The 16,443-nt window shown below is 41.2% G+C and overlaps 1 protein-coding gene across 4 annotated transcripts in view; it reads left to right on the top strand.

Annotated features, from left to right (window-relative positions):
• The window catches only part of LOC147027720 (ephrin-A2-like), a 294,814-nt gene that overhangs the window by 123,668 nt on the left and 154,703 nt on the right, over window positions 1–16,443 (top strand). The window lies entirely within an intron of this gene.

The following is a 16,443-nucleotide window of genomic DNA, read 5'->3' as shown; positions in this document are numbered from 1 at the left end:
TTCCTGGATGAGACATTCAGGAAAAGAAACGTAAAAATCAAAGACTACTTCCCGAATTTACACGATTTCATTAAAACTACAAGGAGTAAGATTCGTGATCCTTCTCAGGCTATGTTTACTGTCCTAGTGCTAACTCTGAAAGAGGTGCCTTTCTGTACAAGTTTTTTTTTTTTTTTTTTGTATACCTTGGTCGAGGCTCGTATGAGAGCTAACACACAACTCACAGCAAGGAGGCATGAGACAAGAGGGGCGGGAGTGGAAGGGACAAAACAGTGGGGAACAGACACATTAGGTGAACTGTGGAAGGGAGAGGGATGGGGATGGGACGGGGAACATGGCGAAGAGAAGATGGACATTTCAGGGACTTTCAGGAAGGAAAGCAGGAGAAATGAAGGAAGTGGGCTTGGGTGGATTATCGGGGGTAGAAAAGATCGAGGATTTGGATGGGGGAAGATAAGAGGTGGTGGTGAACAGCTGTTTTGAAAGCTGGAGGGAAGAATGGGAAAGAATAGAGTGAGGAAGTTTATTCCAAAGGCGGGAAAAAAGAGGAATGAAAGAGTGAAGATGAGCAGTGATTCGTGATTTTGGTAGTTTTACCAGAAGGGGGTTGTTGGCGGACCTTGAGCGCCCTGTGGAAATGTGGTGGGGACAAATCGCAGAGAGAGCAGGGGGGCAAGGCTGGAGAGGAGTCGGTAGAAGACAGAAAGACCACCGACCAACCTGCGGTGATTGAGTGAGAGGCCCAAAGACTCAGCTTCATTGCGGGAGATGCCGATGATCTTAAATGCCCTGGTTTCGACAGCGTGAAGCCGAGAAAGGTGGGAGGCAGGAGCACCAGCCCAGAGGGGAGAGCAGTACTCCATCAGGCTACGGACAAAAGCTTTGTAAGTGGTCAGGAGCTCAAGAGGGCCGAGGAAGGACTGAGCACGACGGAGGATTCCCAGTCGGCGACTGGCTTTTGAGGCGAGGTTGGAAATGTGACTTTCCCAGGAAAGGTCATGGCAGATAGTGAGACCTAGAAGCTTGAAAGAAAAGACTTCTTCCAGAGGATTGTTGAGAAAGTGGATGGGGGGTTTTGTAAACGGTCCTTTCGAAGAGACATAGTGAGAGTGTGAGATTTGTCTGGATTGAAAGACATGTTCCACGTGTTGGACCAGTTTGTGATTTTATCCAGATCTGCAGTGAGTGAAGAAGCTGCTGCTTGCCGGTCTGAGGGATGACAGATGGTACGGCAGAGGGTGGAGTCGTCGGCAAAGAGAAATAGAGGATTTCCAGAGAGTCCGAGAGATCATTGATGAAAACCAGAAAAAGAACAGGGCCCAGAACGCTACCTTGAGGAACTCCAGCCTGCACAGGAAGAGGGGATGAAAGAACTCCATTTAGGGCCACACGTTGACTGCGACAGGAGAGGAAGTCTGCGAGCCATGAGTGGAGATGGCCTTGAATACCATGGGAAGAGAGTTTGGTGAGTAGGGCAGGGTGCCAGACTGTGTCAAAAGCACGTGCTATGTCCAGGGATATGGCTCGTTTGTAAGTTGGCAGAGTTTGTAAGCACCATTGACTTAACCATGTTGTTGTGTCTGGGAGGTGACTACAACTGCACCCTCAACCCACAACTTGATCGGAACACTTGTGAGCCTCATCCACCGAGTGCAAAGCCTTTGGCACAGCTCGTCAAAAAGTTTAAACTGGTGGATATGTGGCGGGTACAAAACCGTAATATCCGTCGGCATACATGGGTCTGTGCATCAAGAAATGTTTTGACGATGGCTCGCCTCGACAGATTTTATGTTGATCATGAAATGGTAAACATTGTTAAGAACTCGTATATAAGGCCGTCTTGTTTTTCTGATCATCACATGATTTTTATGGTGTGTGGCTTTCCTCATCATGTCTGTGGAAGTGCTGATTGGACTTTTAATTTGAAACTTTTACAAAGTGCACATTTTATAGAAGCTTTTAAAATGGTTTGGGAAAAATGCGAGTCACAAAAGGGTTCATATTTGAACTTAAGACAATGGTGGGACTGCACAAAGTCCCAAATCAAATGTTTTTGCTAACGATACTGCTCTTACAGCACATACAACACTTTTGGTGTGATACAACATACAACGCTGTGTCACTCCTCAACACGGACTATTAAATATTGTCAAAAGCACTTGCAACCCGTCTTAAGGAAGTCATCTCCTTCTTGATTGGCACTGATCAATCATACTGTGTTCCAGAACGTTCCATATACGATAATATTTTTTTGGTGAGAGACTTGATCAGCTTTGGTCGAACTACATCTCCTGGTTTTGGTTTATTACTTTTAGATCAAGAAAAATCTTTTGACAGTGTTAACCATTCTTTTTTGTTTGATGTATTAAGGAGAACAGGGTTTGGGGAAAAATTTATTGCTTAATAATAATGATTCAATAATTTATTGTTCAATAATAAATAAGTTCAATAATTTTTTGCTTGTACAATAATGTTAAGTTATTGTACAAAAATGCATCTTGCCTGCTGAAGGTTAATAATCTATATATTAATACTGAAGGACCAATTTTGTGCTCCTCCTAGCGGTCGCGTCACGTTTTTCTCGGTACTGTGACCTGGACTGAAAGAAACTTCGTACCTGTAAGAGTGCATCGCACATAGTGGCAATAGTCAACTTTCAACGCTGAAGCAGAATAAACACTTTTCGTTGAGATGGGGGCAGGGAGTGAAGAGGCGGGAGCGGGGGATGAAGAGACGGGGGCAGGGAGTGAAGAGGCGGGGGGCAAGGTAAGCAAATTTTTGGGTGGGGGTAAGCAAATTGAAAGCGGGAAACGGGGGAAATGGGGCGGGGGCTGGGGTGAATTAGGCGGGGTTGAGTGTGTGGGGGTGGACAGGGGGCGGGGGCAAGTGGGGCAGGGAATCAAGAGACGGGGGTCGGGGAGTGAAGAGGCGGGGCCGGGGTAATTACATTTTTGGGCGGGGGTAAGCAAATTGAAGGTGGGGGGGAATGGGGCGGGGGGGGGGATGAGTAGGCGGGGGCAAGCACGCCCTTTCCAGTCGATGTCCCTCGAGTGTGGGTGAGCTGGTGAGGGTGGTTGAATGAACGGAATCCGTCTGTGACGGGGCTTCGGCTCGTAGTCTTTGTTACCCCTTCCCCTTTCAGCGAGGCATCCGTCAGGGCTGTGCGCTATCAGGCATGCTCTACAATCGATCCGTTGAACCTTTATTAGTTTTACTTCGGAACTCAGTGTTAGGAGTCTCTCTTTCACAAAACTCCAAAGTCGTCGTTTCAGCTTATGCTGATGATATTTGTGTTGCTATTGCAAATCAAAAAGATGTTTCTGAGGTCTCTCATTGCCTTACCCAGTTTGAGCTTGCTTCTACTGCAAGGGTAAATTGGAAAAAAGTGTAGCTTTCTGGGTAGGCCCCAGATTGCCTTCCTCGTCCCTGCCTGTTTTACCAGGCGGAATACAGTGGAGTAGTGAGGGGTTTAAATATTTAGGCTTATTTCTAGGAATTGAAGTGTATGAACAAAAAAATTGGGAGAACTTCCTGGAAAAAATTAAATTGAAACTGGCAAGGTGGAGAAGATTGTACCAACTTCTCTCGCTTAAGACACGAGTATCAATCATAAACAGCCTGGTGGTTCTATTTATTTGGCATAGTTATCCCACTTGAACCTCCGAGATACTTGGTCACAGACATTCAGAGGGTTCTGACTGATTTTTTTTTCTGGGGTGGCCACCATTGGCTGGGCCCAGACGTGGTCTGCAGACCCTGAAATATGGGTGGTCAAAATCTGATGCGTATCCCAAGTCGGATAATGGTATTCCGGATTTCCACGATTAAGCGCCTACTGTACAGAGAGTGTGTTCCTTGGCGACCTCTCACAAACGCCTGTTTGCAGAAAGTGGAAGGTCTGAAATATGACCATGAACTTTTCCTCATCGATCTGCAACACGTTGACATGTCTCAGCTCCCCAGTTTTCATCAGAGCCTTTTGAATGCTCGGCGAGTCCTCGGAGTGCAACGTTTAGAGGTATCATATGATTCCCAAAAGTTTGTACATGAGCCATTAGTTCGGAATCCTTTATTCTCGAGAATTTCAACCTCCAGGTCGTTTATGCATTGTTTCACCACTGTTGGAATAAACAGAGTGTGAGACCTGTTGCAGCCATCCTTGAATGCCTGGCTACCTGTAAGCTCACTTTCATCAAAAACTGGTGTTCGTTCTGCTCGTATTGTGGAAAATGTCTTGAAAGCAGTAATTCAAATCTTTCATAGACTAAACATCGGGTGGACTGGGGTGGATGAAGTGGTAGACTCACGTCTCTATTTCCCTGAACTTCAAATTGCCTCAAAAAAACAAGAGGGTGTGTTCTCCTCAAACTTAGAGGAAGTTGGTGTGTTTCACGTCATGGGGAAAACGGCCATCCACAACATATGTCTGGAAGCATGTACACCTGGTTTTACAAAACTGTTAAAAAATCGGTGGAATGAGACCTTACCCGCTGGAGCTTTTTTAACTCTCGTGTGGAACAAAATGTATCGTTCTCCAACTCTTAGGTGAACTGGAGACCTGAATTGGAGACGAGCACATCAAGCCCTGGTCACACAGACATTACTCCATAAGTTTAATTTTTCTGTTCCAATTTCTTGTCCTTTTTGTGACTTGATTGAAAACGTTGCCAACGTTTTCATTGAATGTAAGAGATTGGTACCCCTCTTTCTCTTCCTTCAACAGCTTTTCTATAAGTTTAATTTTGTTTTTTCCTTTCCAGTCTTTATTTATGGAATCAGGGGGAATTATAAAAGTAAACCAGTCCTCTCGTTTTTGTCTTTTCTGTTGGGCATTGCTAAACTGGCAATTTATAATACCAGGAAAGCAAAATTGAAGGGGGAAAATGTAAATGTGCTTTTGTGCTTTGAAGGTATGGTTTCCGCACGAGTAAAAATGGAGCAGGCTTATCTTTCGAGCCTGGATATTGTGGGTGATCACTGGTACACTGATGAGGTTTTGAGTTTCTTTTCATGAGGAATCTGTTTGTAAAAGTGTAAAGTACTTACCTACTTTTTTGCATATATGTATTATTCTATGGTGTGTTTGACATGAAGAGACACCCTTGCTTTTGTTACCTTCGCATTCTGCGAAAGGTTATGTTTTTGTCGCTGTGTATTTATTTATTTGTGAATATGTGTGTTTGTTATTCGCATAACTCAGAAAGTATTAAACCGAATTGCATGAAAATTGGTGGGATGATTCTTGAGTATCCAAGGACGATTTGATTAGATTTTGGGAGCGATCGGGTCAAAGGTCAAGGTCAAGATCATGAAAAGGTCAAAAACAAACTTTTGAGCATAACTTCCTTCATAAGACAGCTATCGACATGCAACCAACGCCATATTGTTCGATGACGAAATACCTTTCGGGTACGTGGTGTCAGATTTAACGTGACGTCATCAGAAGTGTGTCAAAATGACGTCACAAGATGACGTAAATTTTCAATTTTCGACCTCATCAGTTTTGATCATACCGTTTTGTAGGACTTACCTTAAGGACGTCACACACCAAATTTGACGTCGTTCGGACTGACCGTTATGACGTCATTGACGTTTGAACATAACGTTTTTCAATTGTGGCTAAAATGTCCTGATATTTTATATTCAAATATCTATGTAATTTGTAAAGGAAATTGTCCCAAATCCAGGCATTATGATCAGTACCAAAATATCTGCTTATTTATGAACAGGTTTTGCAAATTAACTCTATGGTCAAGGTCAAGGTCACACTCAAGGTCAAAATATACTTGTAGGCATAACCAGATCTAATAGAGCTATTGACATGAAACCAACGTTAAAATGTTCCGTGAAATAAGAGCTTTCAGGATGGTAGTCCGCGATTGGTAGTGACGTCATTGGAAGTGCGTCAAAATGACGTCACAAGATGACGTCATTTTTAAACTTTCGATTTTTTTTCAGTGTTTATCATTCCATTTTGTTGGACTGCCCTCAATGACATCTAACACCAAATTTGACGTCCATCGGACTGATGGTTGTGACGTCATGGACGTTTTTAAATGACGTTTTTCAAATGTGCCCGGAAAAAAAGTAGCGGTGGTGAAGGTATGCGCTCTACCGAGTGCCCGTTCTAGTTTAATTTATTTTTGCTGTAAAATTGTTTGGATTTGTTTTTATGGAGTGTGCTTTTTCTGGTGTGTTTTGATACTTTTATAATAAAAGCATACAAAAGTCAAGTCTGTCTCTCTTTCTCTCTCTCTCTCTCTCTCTCTCTCTCTCTCTCTCTCTCTCTCTCTCTCTCTCTCTCTCTCTCTCTCTCTCTCTCTCTCTCCCTCTCCCTCTCCCTCTCCCTCTCCCTCTCCCTCTCCCTCTCCCTCTCCCTCTCCCTCTCCCTCTCCCTCTCCCTCTCCCTCTCGCTGTCTCTCTCTCTCTCTCTCTCTCTCTCTCTCTCTCTCTCTCTCTCTCTCTGTCTCTCTGTCTCTCTGTCTCTCTGTCTCTCTGTCTCTCTCTCTGTCTCTGTCTCTCTATCTGTCTCCCATACTTGAGAAACAAGGACATGGGTGGGGTCTACGCGGTGTCTACGAGCGGCAACTTTGATTGGTCATGATGATGTAACATGCCGTCATATTTTGTCAAAGTACTGCTTAACGGAAGGGTTTTGAAAGTGCCAAAATGGTGACTTGTGTTCTACTGTGTTGAAATATTTAATTGAATTGAAATGAAGTAAAGATTTTAAAAGTCGGAGAAAAAATATTAATTCCGGAAGTTGACCGAAGTTGATGCGACGTCTTTTACACCACCCGATCTAACACGTTACATTTGTTATTCGTGCCTGTTGTTTGTGTCCTTCATGAGGTCCTTAAAAACAGTAATTCCTGTTTGGAATGATTTTCAATTTTTCTTGACTGCCAGACAGGTAGACAGGGTAAAAAAAAATCTCCCTACTCTCTACACGTGTGTGATCGGGACAAATTTAGAGCCAAAGTACTGCTAAACTACAGGTTTGTTTTCTGACTCATGTTCTGATTTCTGTTCAAAATAAAACATTCATTGGAAATAAGCTGGTCCTCCATCACAAACTGACGTTTGTGGATAGACAGAAGTGAACTGATTGCTCAACCCCGCTTTTTGCTTTGCGTCCATGGGGTAACAACCTCTGTTCTTCCTTTCTGGCTCAATATTTCCTGTTTTCACCACAGTTATCCACAGTCCACCACTTTCCTGTCATGCACCCAAAAATCTCCTCAAGTCTGATGTCACCACCACTTCATCTGCAACAACATTTTCCAAGGTGGTAACCCTCTCCTTATTTCAAACCTCTGTTTATCTCAGAACATGATGCTGTTCTACTATCATCAATGGTTAGAGTCCCTAAATCTCATATAATAGGTCAAGACCATATATATATATATATATATATATATATATATATATATATATATATATATATATATATATATATATATATATATATATATATATATTTGACATTCGGCACAGTCTGACATCCTGAGGTACTTGCCAAGCATGCTGCCTGTGACAAGGCCACTTTCATTCCTGGCTGGAAAACACTCTCTTCCTTTTTGTAGACAACTCTACATTATGTTGCACAGTGCCTCCATCCCATTGACCATCAGACAGTCACTGCATCATTCTGCAGATCTAGAATTTGTTTGGAAGCCGATCTGAGAAATGGAAAATGTTCTTCAATCTTAGGAAAAAAATCTCGCAGTATCACCCTGGCACTCCAAAAGGATTGTCAAACGAACCCATCTTTCTTGTGTCATGATCAGTTACTGTAAGAGGTTCAGTCTTGAAATTCTGAGCCTCTCCATCAGCCATTACCTCACCTGGACCACCCATAGAGCAAAGCTAGCTAGCCACAGACATGGCATCTTCCATCGTTCCAAGTCTTTCCTTGAAAAATGAGAACAACTCAAAGCAGACAGGGCTTTGAAACCAGATGGCTCAATGGAGTACTGTTCTCAACTATGGGTTGGTGCCCCAGCATCACCCATGTCTCTCCATGCATTTCTGTAATGAAAGCTCCCAATATTATTAACATCTTCCATGATGAGGCAAAAGCACAAGAACTGTTGCTCTCACATTGCAGGAAGGTTGGTGGGATCTCAATTTTGTACTGCCTCTCCTCCAGTCGAGCTGTCTCTGTTCTCTCAGCCCTCAAACCCTCCCCAGCAACTCCAGGATGCATGTGTTTTTCCAGTAACCCTCTTCTGGTTACACTTCCAAAATCCAGGATGACTCCACTCTTTTGCTCCTCGTTTCTCTCCTCAGTGAAAACCACTTTTGAAGCTCATCTTATGTTCTTCCCTCTGGAAAAAGCTTAAGTTTGCAACAAACAGTTATATCACAAAGGCCAAGGTTATTTAATCTCTCAATATCCAATCGAGATAAGGAGATAAAGCACAAGCAACACATAAACACACCGTGATGACAATATGCACAGCAAAGCAACCAATGACTGGCTCTTCTTCTCCCCCTCTCACCGTCTGCTGTTTTTTTTTTTTTTTTTTTAATATACTTCCACTTATTGTGGTGACATGGTTTCATGCTTTGATCTGGCTATGAACAATGGTGCATCACCACTACTACCGAGTATGGAGGCACCGTCGATGCAATGCCCCTATTACCAGTTCACTGGTACTCATTTTGCCGACCTCAGAAGGATAACAGGTTAAGTCAACCCCACCTGGTGTTAATTCTGTGGCTGACGGGGCTCAAACTCAGGCTTCACTCTGCCGTCACATTTGCATATACTCAGTTTAAGAACATTCGTGAAAGCCCTTCCCTCTGTAAACCACTCACAATTACTGGATTGTTTTTATAACGAATTGCTCATTCACAAAAGATGATTCAAAATCAAGTGGTAACCAGAATTTCCCTAATTCCTATGATCTTTCCACATAATTCGAGTCTACAATATTTGTAGGTATTATCATTTTACTCTACTCAAGTTTTATGAGTAGTATCTGACCTCAACAAACATTACTGAGTTACATGTAGTAAACAATTTTTTTATATCAAATCCTGATAATACAAGCATTAACATTCCACTGTACACAGTTCACCAACTAATTATAACTTGGAACTAATTTGTGACAACTTCCAAAGCCTCTACTATGTCCAATATCCATTATCATCACTCATTTCTGGTTCCACAACGTGAACCTACCATGTCCGCCTTGATAACCACTTTATGACCTACATGGCCATTCAAATCATCTCCCAAAATCATCCCTCTCTTTCTCTTGAAAACCTCTCACCAAGTCCTCTAAACTATTCCAGAACTTCTCATTTTACACCTGATGCATGTACAGGCTGAAATGAGATTTAGCAAATCCCCTTCAATATTAATCAACTTGAGAGACATTGGTCTCTCACCCACACTCACATTTTACACCACCTGCTGTGCCAACTCCGAATCCAAAACCACACCGATGCTATTCTTGTTCCCCTCCATGCCACTTTTGAGAACCTTAAACCCCTTGACCGAAATGCATTGCAGTAGTCCCTCTCGTCTCCTGTATTCTTCTGATCTGAGCACCGACAATCTCCCTACCCTTTCCTGTTAAACTACCAACATTCCAAAAACCAAACTCAACCTCTTCGGAACTGCATGTACATTTTTCAATTGACAAGGAAATGTCTGCTCACCCACACCACACCTTTCAACTTTATTTTGAAGACCTCACGCCCATAGCTTTTAGCTGGAGGGTGTTGTGTTTGGTTGGCCAGCCAAATTGACTCCCATCTTGGAGGATAAGGATTTGAATTGGGAGTTCCATCTCCTTGCCACCTGTCGACCAAGACGAAGGGACTTCAACTGTCCCCTTTTCTTATATCGGAGTTTCCTTCTCCTTAATTCACCCAACTGAGTGTAACAGGCTCACGACACACAGCTGTTGGGACAGTCTTGGACAGTGGAACTGTCCCTGGGATGTGTGGACCAGTATCCCAGGAGAGACTCTTTTTGCTTCATTGGGTAAAAGGTGCCATCCCTCAACAGAGCCCTTGTGCTCTGCACCATTAATGATTACTATTTACCTGCTTCTGAACCTGAATCTAGCTTGTAGTGATCAATCGATTGCTGATGTGGCACATTAAGTTTTCTGCACTTGTTATTGGAAAAACTAGATAAAAAATAGTCTTGTCTGACTTTCTATCTAACTGTACCCTCGGCAACTGGCAAATCAGCAGGTGTCCTTTCTTCCTGGTTAAACGTCATTATCATGGTGTTCTCTTTCTCGTTAACACCAACTGTCAGCTTTGCCACACACTTCTGCCAGGGTGTAAGAGACCAAATTTGTGTGCATGGTTAGTGCCTTCTGTTCAAAATCAACTGCCTTCCCATCCGTATCACAGCTTCAAAGGTCGTTTGGAACATTGCCTTCACCTTTTAATATGAATGTGAGCACAAGTATGACCGAGTTGTTTTGTAATTTTAGTAATAAATTCAAGATGTTTGACTTCTTTCACAGTTACACTTGTTCAACTATAACTGTTGCTATTCTTCCAGCTGTGTGGTTTGGATTGCCATGGTTCGGTAAAATTTAATGTCTCATTTAATTTAGTTGAGGGTTGTCAATTCATTTTGGTCTTTAATTGCTGTGGCAGCCCCATGAGACGATGTGACATTGGATCATATTTTTAACCTCCGCCATCGAAGATGGACGGAGGTTACTGTTTTCAGCCCTGTCTGTTTGTTTGTTTGTTTGTTACTTGACGAAATCTACGATTTTGTCAAGTATGTTGGTCGGTTCAGTTTGTTTGTTTGTGTGTACGTCTCGCTCTACAGGTCGCATTTCGAGTCGGAATGTCATGGAACTTCACCAATGGACTTATTGGCCACCAGAATAGAACCCTATAACTTTTGGCATGTCAAGGTCAAAGGTCAAGGTCAGGAAAAATTCCTGAAAATCGCGAAAATCCGTATCTTTTAGCATGGGCCGATTTTCAAAAATTCATGTCTCCGCCAAATCTTAATGGATTCCTTTCAAATTTGAAACACGGACGTTGGAGGGGAGTATCTTTGACTGGATTAAAAATTGGTCACATCCGTTACAGATTACGGAGGTGACAGGTATTTTAATTTAATTTTTTTTGTTTTTTTGTTTGTTTCCCCTAAAAACTATGTTTAACCCCAAAAACACCTATTATCGCTCAATATTCTCGATGGTACGCGATCTTGTTGAATTTTGTCAAGTCCTGGCGCTATGGGCCATTTTTTATTTGTTACTTACGAAATCTAAAGATTTCGTAAGTATATTGATGACCCGTTTGTTTGTTTGTTTGTTTGTAGGCATGATAACTCGAGAATGGAAGAAGCTACCAATGTCAAATTACACCACATGGTTCAGAATGGTGATGGCTCGTGCTGATAAGATTTTGGTCAAAATCGGTCAAAGGTCAAGGTCACAGTGAGGTCAAACATAATTCCGTAAATTCATGTGGAGAAATGGAGTATTTTTGCTTCGCTCGACGTTACGAGTTCGTTTTAACTTCGATTTTAATTTTGTCTTCGGTTTTTGCGATCGCTTAGGACGCTTAAAACTCGGTTGTCGAAATTCTGGTAAAAATCGGATGTTTTGGAGACGTTTTAAGATTGTATAAAAATATTTCACTCGACGCGTCACGGGTCGTCACGTGATGCAGTGCGCTCGAGCAGACGCGTCGTTGAGTCACGTTAAGGTTTAATATAATTGCGTGGAGAAATGGAGATTTTTGCTTCGGTCGACATTACGATTTTTGATGGTTTGATACAGAATCATCGTAGAGACTTCTGGTTTGTGTCGCTACCTTCTCCAGAGACAGCTTTTATTAGACAAGATCAGAGGTCAAGTTGACGATTTTGTAAGTACCAGTCTATGACTGCTTGTTTGTTTGTTTGTTTGTGAACAGTATTACAGAAAAACTCCTTGATGGATTTCGACGAAACTTGGTGGGCGGATTAGGTATGGTCCAAGGATCATGCCATTAGATTTTGGACTTGGTGGCCATTTTGAACTAATCTTGGACTAACCCTATGGTGGCCATTTTGATAAATTATTTGAATTTTTTTTTTGCATTTCTACATGTTTTAAGTGATTTCCAACCCCCCCCCCCAACAAAAAAAAATTGTTAGAGAAAAAAAATTTTTACAACTTTTTTTTTAACAAAATGTCGATTTTTTTTTTTTTTTGCATTTCTACATGCTATAAGTGATTTCCAACAAAAAAACATGCCAAAATGATAATTGCGGCTGATTTTGGAACTTCAGGTGGATATACCCACGTAAAATCAATTTGTCTCAAGGAATCTAGTTATGACGAATGATTTGAGTATGTAAAAGTTAAAAGGGAAAGTTGCAAACTATAACTCTGTGAGCACTGTTGACGACAAATTGAATGAATAAGATATCAGGTTCACTTGAGTGACCTCGCAGTATTGGTGGCGGAGGTTTTGCACTCTACCGAGTGCTCCCCCTCTAGTTTATTTTGTTATGGGTTTCCAGACTAATAAAACACGTGTGTGTGTGTGTGTGTGTGTGTGTGTGTGTGTGTGTGTGTGTGTGTGTGTGTGTGTGTGTGTGTGTGTGTGTGTGTGTGTGCGCGCGCGCGCGCGCACGTCCACATCTATATATTTTGCTTTAATTTTTCTTTCTCTGCAACCGCTTATCCGATTGATGCAAAACCTTAAACATCAGAGGGACTCCACATGGAGAATATGAATTCGATAACTCTGACATCATAGGTCACATGGTAAGGTAGCCACATTTGATTAAAGGAAAAAAATTGGACATCTCCCAAACCGCTCAACGGAAGAAAAAAAAATTTAACTGCCATTTGTCATCGACTTCCCATGGGGTATATAGGGTGATAACGATGACATCATCCGTGAAGTGGTATTCCAGCCAAAATTGGTTGCATTGAAATCCTTATCCGAAAAAAAATGAAACTTCATTTATCTGATCTACGACCAGATGTGAGTGATAGAGTAAATTTATGTTGTCATTGGTCACATAATCTGGTGGCCATATTGGATTGAAAAAAAGAAAAAAATTCTCCAGAACCGCTTAACAGATTGATGCAAAACTTCATACGTTTGATTGACAAGCCATGGGGGATTTTGTTTGAAATTTGTTTTCATATTCACCTTCATTGATGCAATTTAGCCTTAATGTACACAAAAGTGGATGTTAAATATCCTAATAATCAATCAATAAAGCTACGGATAATGGCAGTGCATGTGACACAATGAAATTAATTCATTAATTCATTCAATAGAGTGCATGAATGAAATGGGTATTTGGGCCATAATAGTAGTGTGTTCAGTTAATGGTATTTTGTTCAGAATGAGCATGCGAGCCGAGACTTTGTGCTCTATGAGTGCCATTCTAGTTATTTTGTTGATTTAAAAAATACTTTTTTGTACAAAATACAATGTCATCGTTTTCTCATAATAATGCACTGAAAGTTTTAAGTTTACATTTATTATTGATATTTACCTTCCCCGACTAAGAAATTCTAACTCACGTTTTGCGATAAATAATGTACGTACATTCAAATAAAACCAAGTTATTTGCTCCCTTTTTCAAGAAACTCCTTTAGTTTAGTTTCGCTGTATGTGGGCAGTCTATTTGTAGGCTGGGAAGAGTGCTGACTCTCCCCCCCCCCGCCCCCCCAAAGTGTGCATTGTGTTGAGATTGATGGCAAAAATGTAATGAGCAGGGTCACAGGGAAATTGGCGATGGTGCAAAATGTGTGGGAATGTGCCTTTAGACTTTGTCATGTGACAGTTTGTCCACAATCGCTCTTCATTCAAGATTGTGGATTGGAAGATTGATGACTTGTAAGGATGACATGCACATTGCAAACATTCTATTAATCGAGCAAGTGATAATGATGATGTTCATAATAATCCATAATTATTATCATTATTATTTATTAATCTCTTTGTGAGAGACTGACTACTTGAAGTTCTACAACAAATCAAGGTGCTTATAGACCAGGAAGGGTCCACACTAGGGTGGTCAACCTTACATTCATCCGACAGTTGACTAATCTGTGCTTATTGAGAAGTTATTGCATTGGTGTAATGGCACAATATTTATCAAATGGGGTCTTCAATGTCCTCAAACAAGTGCAACCAGATTGAACATTCACAAACTGCACCCACATCAACCCTTCCCAAGCACCCCCTCAAAATGATGGTACACTGCATGACACATATTATGGCCCATGCAAACCCAAAGCAAACACCATATATATGGTCAGAAGCCACTTCCATAGAAAACAAGATCGAGTCTAAATAAGTCAAAGGGTGTTTCAATAATAACAACTCTTTATATAATATGAGTTCCCTTAACAAGGAATTTCAACACATGAACAGGCCATTTGGTCCATAAAGCCTGCACTATGATTGCCAACCGATGGTTGTTTGTCCATGCTGTATTCTTTTAATTACTGAGCATCAAGTAAAGAAGTAGCACGTACCATTTTCAAATTCTCTGGTACGACTCAGCCTGGGATTGAGCAACCGACCTCTCAGACTCAGAAATGGATACTGATGCCAACGATAATCATAATTATCGTTTCAAACTTTCTCGCACATCACGTGATAAAGAACAAACTCAATAATCCTCCAATATTATTTATCATCATTGACTTTGGGAACCAAATTTGGCAATTAAGGATTTCATAAAATGGGGAATTATTTTTTAAATTCTTTCCAAGCTATAACTCAACCTCAATGTGAACTCTTTTCATGTCATTGAAATGTGAAAATGGTTTTGTTTAGTGCTGGTACCTTTAACCATCAAGCACTCGGCTGCTGTTCAAAAAGCTTACGAGACAAAATGCTGTGCTACCTTCATTTTGTGTTTCCTGTGTCGACCGCAATTTTCATATCATATCACATGATCAGTCACATGACGCATTCCTCCAAAATATGCAGGGAGGGGCAATGTTGATATTCAATCAGAGTGAATAAATATTCCTAGAACTAATAGGAATAAAACTTTGATATACATATAGTATTTTGATTTTTTTTTGAGCTGTGTAGATTTGTGTGGTCTATCTTTTTTGCTGAAATTTTTTTTTTTGTTCCACGCGGACCGGAGACAGAGCTTTTAAAAAGTTCATAGCATTTAATGAAAAAATCCACGATTTCTGAATGTCGCCTTCAGTTAACACCCACACAGCACGCATGTGTGGCAGGAGTTATCCCGTATAGAGCACAATAAATTCGAAATGCTGCCCACACTGAGAGCCACGGAAAGGAATCTCTTTCCACATCCCTTGCCCTCTACGAATATGCTTTACTAATGGTGCATATATTTGCTGGCCTTGGCTGTGAAGCAGACATGCGATGTGTGGTGAAGGACAATTTGCCGAGCCAAACAAAATGAACGGAGGCAACAAATCGCAGTCCCTCAATTTTTTCTCTTCATTTTCTGCCAATTTTAGCTGCTTCTCTTTGGAGGCCACCCTGTGGTTTTTCTGCGCTTCTCTCTGTAGAGCCATCAAAAGCCATCCTGTGTTTGATTGCTTTCAAAATTAGCATTTGCAGACTCTTTATTTGTCTCTCCATGGAAGAATTGGCATGAACGGTTCAAACGCTTCACAGTGCGTGACCCCTGTGCTTACAAGCGGATTGCTCCAATATCATGTCACATCATTCGACCCAAAATCATCAGTTGGTATTTATTATTTTCCCACTGTGCAAATATATTACTAGTTCCATATGTGGCAAGTTCGAGGTGATGAAAAGCAGGTTGGAAAGAATCGAAAGCTGGTTTTATTTTACTTGTTTATTTTTTATCAAACATGGTAAAGACGCTTTTCAAGAGATTGTCAGTGACACATAATACACTAGAATACTGAGATAGTCGTTTATTCATGAATAACCCCTTAACTAGAGTGGCTTTATACCTTGTTTGGGGTGATTTCCATTAAAAAATAAAGAAGAGAATTAAGGAGTTTCCAAGTCAGATAACTTCAAACTTGGTGATTGTGGTGATATGATATTAATAAAAAAAAACAATTAAAAAGGACATAAAATGTCACAGGCCCTATTGTTTTAGTAATTTTGCTGTATGGAGGTAAAGGGCTAACCTACATTGATCTACAACTAAAACGGCCACCAGTGTACCAGTCGGCCTTCTTTGATTAGATTGAAAAATAATGTTAGGAACACGTGTATGCCATCACATACTGTGCTTGTGCCAAGTTTGAACAAAATTGGACCATGCATTTCTGAGGAATGGTTGGGGACACATTTAAGTAACAAAATGTGCACCAATTGGCCATCTTGGCTCTGATCTCAAAACAAAATCACCTGCTTATGTAAGCCATCATTCTCTATCGGGGTGGCAATTTTAAAGAACATCGGTAAATGCATGTCCGAGAAATCGTTGAGGACGTGTTTGACATCAGGATTTGTTTTACG

The sequence above is a fragment of the Eptatretus burgeri genome, chromosome 4, assembly GCF_056783735.1.
Source record: "Eptatretus burgeri isolate ZD-2024b chromosome 4, Ebu_testis_v1, whole genome shotgun sequence".
Classification (NCBI taxonomy): domain Eukaryota; kingdom Metazoa; phylum Chordata; class Myxini; order Myxiniformes; family Myxinidae; genus Eptatretus; species Eptatretus burgeri.
This window is presented reverse-complemented; position numbering and strand designations above follow the sequence as displayed.